An 8,847-nucleotide genomic window follows, 5' to 3' on the forward strand; every position below is an offset into this window, starting at 1 on the left:
TAATTTTTGGGGATTTTGATTTTTTTAGCTCGCATGTATAAATTGAAGCTTTGGGTGTTGTTATTAGGACATCTCTGGACTAGCCAGTGAACACTGTAGTAGTTTTGAGTTTTATTGATTTCCAAGTTCAGTTGATTTTAGTTCCTGTTGTAGTTACAATTTAAGTTAAATTCAGTGCATCTTCCTTTGTTGTTTGTTTCTCTGTCAGTTTTGTAGTTCAGTTTATAACTTCATGTTAGTGTAGTTTAAATAGCATTACTTAATTGCTTTCAATTTCAAATTCAGTCATTTAAGTTCAGTTAAAATTTGAAGTCATTATTCAATTATCTTGTATGATGTATGCTGTTAGTAACATGTTAGTTATGAGCTAAACCTCATAGCTAAGGTTCAATGAAACCATTAGGCAAATGCTAGTCAGCTCAGTTGTGAATTGGAATGCTTGAGTGCTTGAGTGCAATAGGTTAGCTAGTTGTGCTAAGTGAACAACTACACTTGTGATTGGTTGTGCCTTAAACAGACAACCAATGCTAGGGGTGTATGAGTGAATTTAGAAGATTAGCAAACTAGTATAAGGAATCTTGGAACACTAGGAGGACTAGAATCCCAACCTTTTGTTCCTTAAGAACAAGAATTCTAAAGAATAACTAAAACTGGTTAGCTCAAGCCAATAGGTGGATTTGATGACCTTAGTTTCACTTTCTCACTATTCATACCCTTAGCTACTTTCTCCACCGTTTGCTGTGAGTTTAGTGTTCAAGTTACACTGCAGCTATTTGCTGCCAATTTCTCTAGTTGTCTAAAAACAACAACAAACCATTTCTAAGTCTCTTGTTACTGTCCTGGCACTTAAAATCAGTGAGGAACAAATTAGAAGCAACTAAGCCCATAGAGTCCCTGTGGACAAACCCCTATTTACTATTTCTTGCTTCAACTTCCCTGTATACTTGCAGGTTAGTTTGTAGGTTACTTTTACCTGCACACCATGTGACAGGCAAAGACACACAGAAGCTTGCAAGTATACAAGGTCAAGTTTATAGAATAGAAGGAAAGCAGGGGAAAGTCCACAGGGAGTGGGAGCATACAAGAAGTTTTCCTAAGCTAGCAAATGATGTAAAACAAGATACAATTTCACAATGTTATAGTGGCAGTGAAACAAAGAAGGCAAATGGCATGAACCAAGGCTGCAAGGTAAAGCAAAGAAAACAGCTAAGAAAACAGCAAGGTAAAGCAGCTAAGAACCAAGGCTTGGAGGCCAAGGGCAGAGGTGAGTTTGTGCACTGACTTCAGTGCACAAAAGGCTTCAAAATGCAAGAAAAAAAGAACAAGAAAATAAACTGAACTGAAAGCACACAGAACTGAACTTGAGTGACTGAAAAAAAAAGGGAATTGTGGCTAAGCTAAGGCTTAGATTCCACCTGGTGTCCTAATCAGATAGCATATTCCTAGGTTGAGTTGAGTCCAATGCATACAATAGAAAGGAAAGAAAAACAGCTTGCTAACAGAAATACCCCTAGTATTGACTGTCTTTTGACAGCACAATCAATCACAAGCAATCATAGCACTGCTTTCTTCCCAATGCACAAGAAAAACAAGCATATGGCATCCTATCCTATCAATTTATCATTTGACAGTGCACCAGGGCTTCATCACAGCCTTAGCTTGTTGCTAATTAGCTCATACTCAACATGTTACAAACACAAGCATTCATCATGCAAAATAATTCAAACATAACATACACACAACAATCAACTGTAACTGCATAAGAAGACTGAAATTTTGAATTGCATAAATTTTGTTTCAAGTTTCTACTGGCTAGTCCAGAGAGCATCCCCCTCTAATTCACAACCCTTACACCTATTTATACCCAAGAACAAAATCCCCAAAAATCAGGACTACATCAGTCCAATTAGGGTTTGGTGAAAATACAAAATAAATCAAATAAAATCCTACCTAACTATGATAACAACCCTAATTGGACTAACCCATGCTTCAATTAGACGTACAATTGATTTCCCCAAAAAATTCCCAAATAAGAAAAATTAGGGTTCTTATAAAAATTATTAAAATTTACCTAATCACTGTTGACACTGGTGGATGTCGACCCATGCCTCCAATCCTTCTCCTGATGCTTCTCTTGTTCTTCCCATGCCCTAATTGCTTTTCTAGCTCATCTATTTCATCAATTTCTCTTCTAGGGTTCCTGTGAGAGGAAAAGATCGAGGAATTGATGTTATAGGAAGCTAGAGGAGTAGGGGAATGATGGCTCGAATGGTGATGGTTGAATGATTTAGGGGGGAAGATGGTGGAGTGATTTGTGGGAGAAGATGGTGGAGTGATTTGGGGGGAGCGTCACTGTTGCAGAAGAGGGGAAGAAGATGGATTCGATGGTTTTGGGAGAAGGGTGTGTTTGGCTAATGGGTGTAGGGTTCGGTCGCTATGGTGTGTAGCGGGATCATCGAGTTAGATGTTTGGCGAATCTCGACCGTGGGATATGGAGATGAAAGATCAATCTGACGGTGAGATGAAGTGGATCCTGTAGCGACCGTTGGATTATACAATACAACAAAATTAACGACACCAGATGGAGTTAGGTGTTGTAGTGTTTTGCAGGGACTTCAGATTTTGATGCACGATGAAGAAGCGACCATTGGATGATGAGATGGATCCAATCTAACGGCTGAGAATGGAGGCGGGTATGGATATAGAAAATGGGTTTGGGTAAGGGTTTTGGGCCTTGGGTATGCCAAGCCCATATCTTCTTTAAGAACAATTCTTCCTTCTTGAGCCCATTTCCAGCTTTTTGGACGTGCGCTCCATTCTTTGCGGCTTCCTTGCGTAATTCCTCCCGGCTTTTCACTACTTTTCTGCTCTATTCCGCTCCGCAATTCATCCAGACTTTATTTATTACCTAAAAATGCAAAATTAAGTAAGAAAAATATTTATTCTTGAAAACAATGAAAATACAGAATATGGGATAAAATGTAGAATTAATGCACAAAAGATGAGTTAAAATGCCAACAAAAAGGGATAAATATATACATTATTTGGCACTCATCAAATACCCCCAAACCTGAATTTTACTTGTCCTCAAGTAAAACAAAACTAAGGAAATCCTAACTATACCACTGTCGCTGGTCTCTCGAATGCATTTAGCGTATGCACTAAGCCTTTTAAACCACTAAGTGTCCCTAGTGGACGAGTTGAAGTCTCGTGAAGGTTTGCTTAGAACGTACCTACAAAGTTCTAGGTCAAAATATAAGCTCAGATTCCATCAAATGTGACATGTGCAAAACAGTTTAGCTCCCAGCAAAATGGAGATGTCAATCTAGCTATCGAAGGCACAATCCTAGCACTGATAACAAATAAAGACATGTGATAAGAGTGTAAAGTGTATCTACACATGTGTAAAGAAAGATCTGAAGTTATGACTACTAATCACCAAGAGATAGTTTCTCAGGCTAAGAACCAAGGTCGAAATCTAGCTAGCTGTCCGGACTTTACGAGAATTGTGAATGAGTTGGAGGTATTTCACAATTACTCGCGTTGTACATCAATGGCATACACCCTCCTTGCTTATTACAATAAAACAACAAAATGACTATTTACATGACTCTTATTTACATTGACTATTCTCTTTTATTTTTGGAACAAGAGATGATGGAATTGATAAATACTTGATTTTTTTTTTTTTTTTTTTTTTTTTTTTTTTTTTTTTTTTTTTTTTTTTTTTTTTTTTTTTTTTTTTTTTTTTTTTTTTTTTTTTTTTTTTTTTTTTTTTTTTTTTTTTTTTTTTTTTTTTTTTTTTTGAACAAGGAAACACTTTTGATACATATACAAAAGGAAACAAAAGATTACATGACACTTTGCAAGAGGTAGCCCTTTTTGATGCACCCAGTTAAATTCGATGGTTGTCTTTCTTAATGTAACCTCCACCTTCTATCCCAACCAACCAAAGAACAAGCTAGTCAAGTTTCGTTCAGTATTCTAAAGTGATTGGCAATCGTAACTTCCTATCAAACACCTTGAAGATCGAGGCCATACATGTATTGGTAGATCGTGCGCGTGCAAATTTCTTATCACTATGTGAATTGTGCTAGAATCAGGGTGCCTAAATATCTAGACTAAGACTCCTAATAAAAATACATATTTGCACAAGAGTCAACATTTCAAGGTAAATGAGCTCCATTTTTATGATTTTTTTCAATTTTTTAATTTTTTTCAATTTTGATTTTTCAATTTTTTTTGGAATTTTTCAATTTTTTTCAAAAAGAAGAAGGAGTTCGTTTTTCAATTATGGCAAATTATCATGGTATCTACTCTATACCCCCAAACCTAAACTAAACATTGTCCTCAATGTTTCAAAATATGGAAAGAATTATAAAACAATATATGAAGAGGAACATGCTGAGTAGAGTAAAAGGAGAGAGAATACCCGATTGTACGGTGGCAGCTCGATTAAAACTCCGTTATTCAAGGCAAAAATCCATCATATTAGGAGTCACAATGGATGAGCACAAAATATACACAAAGGGAAATTTAACTAACACATTATCTACAAGAAAATTTGGTTTTTAATGGGATTGGACTTTTTGGAAAAAATTTGGTTTTGTTGGGAAACATTTGGTTTTGATGGGAAAACGAAAGATTTTGGTTTTTAGGGAAAAATTTGGAAAACTTTTTTGGTTATTTAGGGAAAGAGTGGACCAGTTTAGTCCACATAGACTGGGTCCTCCAGGTCGGTTGTTTCAATGTCGGGTGGAAATGGCTCAAGGAATGGCTTTAATCTTTGCCCGTTGACTTTGAAAACGTTCTTGTTGGAGACATCCTCCAGCTCTACGGCTCCATGAGGAAAAACTGTGCGTACTAGGTACGGACCCTTCCATCTGGAACGCAGTTTTCCTGGAAAAAGATGTAATCGGGAGTCATACAGCAAGACTTTCTGACCAGGAGTGAAGGATTTGCGTAGAATACGCTTATCATGAAACATCTTCATCTTCTGCTTGTACAGCTTGGCACTGTCATAAGCCTCATTTCTCAATTCTTCCAACTCGTTGAGTTGAAGTTTCCTTTGAATTCCAGCTTCGTCCAGAGAAAAGTTCAGCTCTTTGATTGCCCAGTAGGCACGATGTTCTAATTCCACAGGAAGATGGCACGGCTTTCCATACACTAAACGATAAGGGGACATGCCAATTGGTGTCTTATAAGCTGTTCTATAGGCCCACAAAGCATCATTCAATCTCAATGACCAATCTTTCCTAGACGGTTTGACCGTCTTCTCCAGAATGTGCTTGATTTCCCTATTAGACACTTCCACTTGTCCACTGGTCTGAGGGTGGTACGGAGTAGCAACCTTGTGAGTTATTCCATACTTGCGTACTAAAAACTCGAAGTGCCTATTGCAGAAATGTGAGCCACCGTCACTGATGATAGCTCTAGGGGTACCAAAACGTGAAAATATGTTCTCCTTTAGAAATGAAAGTACCACCTTGTGGTCATTTGTTCTGGTTGCTATGGCTTCTACCCACTTAGAAACGTAATCAACTGCGACTAGGATGTACAACTTGCTGTCAGACATGGGAAATGGACCCATGAAGTCTATCCCCCAAACATCAAAAATCTCCACAATCAAAATGGGGTTCAATGGCATCATGTTTCTCCTCGAAATGCTTCCTAGCTTTTGACAGCGTTCACAAGCAACACAATAATCATGGCAATCCTTGAACAATGATGGCCAATAGAATCCACACTGCAAGATCTTTGCAGCGGTTTTCTTGGCACTGAAATGGCCTCCACATGCTTGGTCATGACAGAAAGATATCACATCTTTCTGTTCAGTGTTGGGGACGCATCTCCTAATGATTTGGTCTGGACAATACTTAAACAAATATGGGTCATCCCAAAGGAAATGTTTGACTTCATCCAGGAATTTAGAGCGGTCTTGTCTCGACCAACGTGAGGGCATCCTACCTGTAGCGAGGTAGTTAACAATATCAGCAAACCAAGGAAGGTCTGAGATAGACATCAGCTGTTCATCTGGGAATGATTCTCTAATCAGCTCACATTCATCAATAGACTCTAAAGTTAATCTAGACAAATGATCAGCAACCACATTCTCACAACCTTTCTTATCACGGATTTCGAGATCGAATTCCTGTAATAAGAGTATCCATCGAATAAGGCGAGCTTTAGCATCCTTCTTGGAAAGAAGATACTTCAAAGCCGCATGGTCTGTGTATATGATGATCTTAGACCCTATCAGATAAGATCTAAACTTGTCTAATGCGAAAACGACGGCAAGCAATTCCTTCTCGGTAGTTGAATAATTGAGTTGGGCATCATTAAGGGTTTTGCTAGCATAGTATATCACATATGGTAGTCTATCAACTCGCTGTCCTAAAACAGCACCAACAGCATAATCAGAGGCATCACACATAAGTTCGAACGGAAGCTTCCAATCGGGTGGTCGGACTATAGGAGCGGTGGTGAGAAGGGTTTTTAATTCCTCCCATGCCTTCACACAAGTAGCATCGAAATTGAAGGCAACATCTTTGGAGAGAAGACTGCACAGAGGTCTGGAGATTTTGCTGAAATCTTTGATGAATCGCCGGTAAAAACCAGCATGACCTAGAAATGATATGATCTCCTTCACAGAGCAAGGTTGTGGTAGATGTTGAATGAGGTCAACTTTAGCTTTATCCACTTCAATTCCTTTTTCTGAGATGATGTGTCCTAGAACTATTCCTGAATTCACCATAAAATGGCATTTTTCCCAATTTAGAACAAGGTTATTTTCTTTACATCTGGATATCACGAGGGCAAGATGCTTCAAACATTCGTCAAACGAGGAACCAAAAACAGAGAAATCATCCATAAAGATCTCGAGAAAACTATCTATCATGTCAGAAAAAATGCTCATCATGCAACGCTTAAAAGTAGCAGGTGCATTACACAACCCGAAGGGCATACGTCTATAAGCAAACGTCCCAAATGGACACGTGAATGTAGTTTTTTCCTGATCTTCCGGAGCAATGTGAATTTGGTTATAACCGGAAAAGCCATCTAGAAAACAGTAGTGACTGTGTCCAGACACACGTTCTAGCATTTGGTCAATGAAAGGGAGCGGTAAGTGATCCTTCCTTGTTACTGTGTTCAACTTTCTGTAGTCGATGCATACTCGCCATCCTGTGGTTGTACGAGTAGGGACTAATTCATTCTTGTCGTTCTGAACTATAGTAATGCCTGACTTCTTAGGCACAACTTGAATGGGACTAACCCATTTGCTATCGGGAATTGGGTATATGATACCCGCATCAAGTAGTTTCAGGATCTCTCCTTTGACTACATCTCTCATGTTAGGATTAAGTCTCCTTTGCATTTCCCTAGATGGTTTGGCATTCTCTTCAAGGTTAATGTGGTGCATGCAAATGGTGGGACTAATTCCCTTGAGATCTGAGATGGTCCATCCTAAGGCCTCTTTGTGTTCCTTAAGTACTTCTAAAAGCTTACTTTCTTGTTCTGTGTCTAAACATGATGAAATAATGACGGGTAAAGTATCAGAAGAACCTAGGAATGCGTACTTCAACGTACTAGGCAATGTTTTCAATTCAAGCTTGGGTGGCTCAACAATGGATGGAATAAGCTTGGAATCAGAGAATAGGGGTGGTTCCACTTCATATTTCCTTTCAGTGACGTCCATTTGAGGTACAGATTCGAGCAGAGATATGACGTCACTACAGTATGCATCATCATAGGAATCTGGGTTAAAGTTCTCCATACATGCTTGAAAGGGGTCGACGGATAGAATGTTAGTCAACGAATCTTGCATTAATCCTTCAATCATATTAACTTCATGCACATCATCATCATCAAGATTCACAGGTTGTTGACTAATATCGAACACATTCAATTCTACCGTCATGTTACCAAAAGACAGTTTTAACACTCCATTACGACAATTAATGATCGCGTTGGACGTAGCCAAGAAAGGACGTCCTAAGATGACAAGAATGTGACAGTCTGGGTTTTGTACAGGTTGAGTGTCTAAGACAATGAAGTCTACGGGAAAATAGAATTTGTCAACCTTGATCAAAACGTCTTCGACCACTCCACGAGGAATCTTGACAGATCGGTCTGCCAGTTGTAGAGTGATAGATGTTGGTTTCAACTCCCCAAGACCTAACTGCTCATAAACAGAATATGGCAGTAGGTTAACACTTGCACCTAGGTCTAATAACGCTTTATTGACCGTGTGTTCTCCTATAGTGCAAGAAATTGTTGGACATCCTGGATCCCTAAACTTGGGTGGAGTTTTGTTCAGAATGATGGAACTCACCTGCTCAGCTAAGAAAGCACGTTTTTGCACATTGAGCTTGCGCTTTTGAGTACACAAGTCTTTGAGGAATTTGGCATAAGCAGGGATTTGCTTGATTGCTTCAAGAAAAGGAATGTTGATGTTGACTCTCTTGAACAGATCTAACATCTCATTGTAATGGGTATTTTTCTGTTGATAGATCAATCTTTGAGGAAATGGGGCAACAGGAAGATGAGTTGGCAAAGGGACATTCACAGCAGTAGAATTGTCAGATTTTCCAACTTGCTCAGATTCTTTGGTTTTCTGGGGTTGTGGAGACAGTGTGGAATTTGTATCAGATTCATTAGGTTCGCCCACGTTGTTCTCGATGACTTTACCACTTCGGAGGGTGGTAATGGCATGGATTTGATCAGGTGAGGTTTCAGTGCAGGATGTTGTGCCTGTTTGAAATATCCTCTTTGGATTTTGTTGGGGTTGGCTCGGAAGTTTACCCTTTTCTCTCTCACATATTTGATCCATCTTTTGATCTAGATTTT

The sequence above is a fragment of the Papaver somniferum genome, unplaced genomic scaffold, assembly GCF_003573695.1.
Source record: "Papaver somniferum cultivar HN1 unplaced genomic scaffold, ASM357369v1 unplaced-scaffold_12, whole genome shotgun sequence".
In the NCBI taxonomy this organism is placed as follows: domain Eukaryota; kingdom Viridiplantae; phylum Streptophyta; class Magnoliopsida; order Ranunculales; family Papaveraceae; genus Papaver; species Papaver somniferum.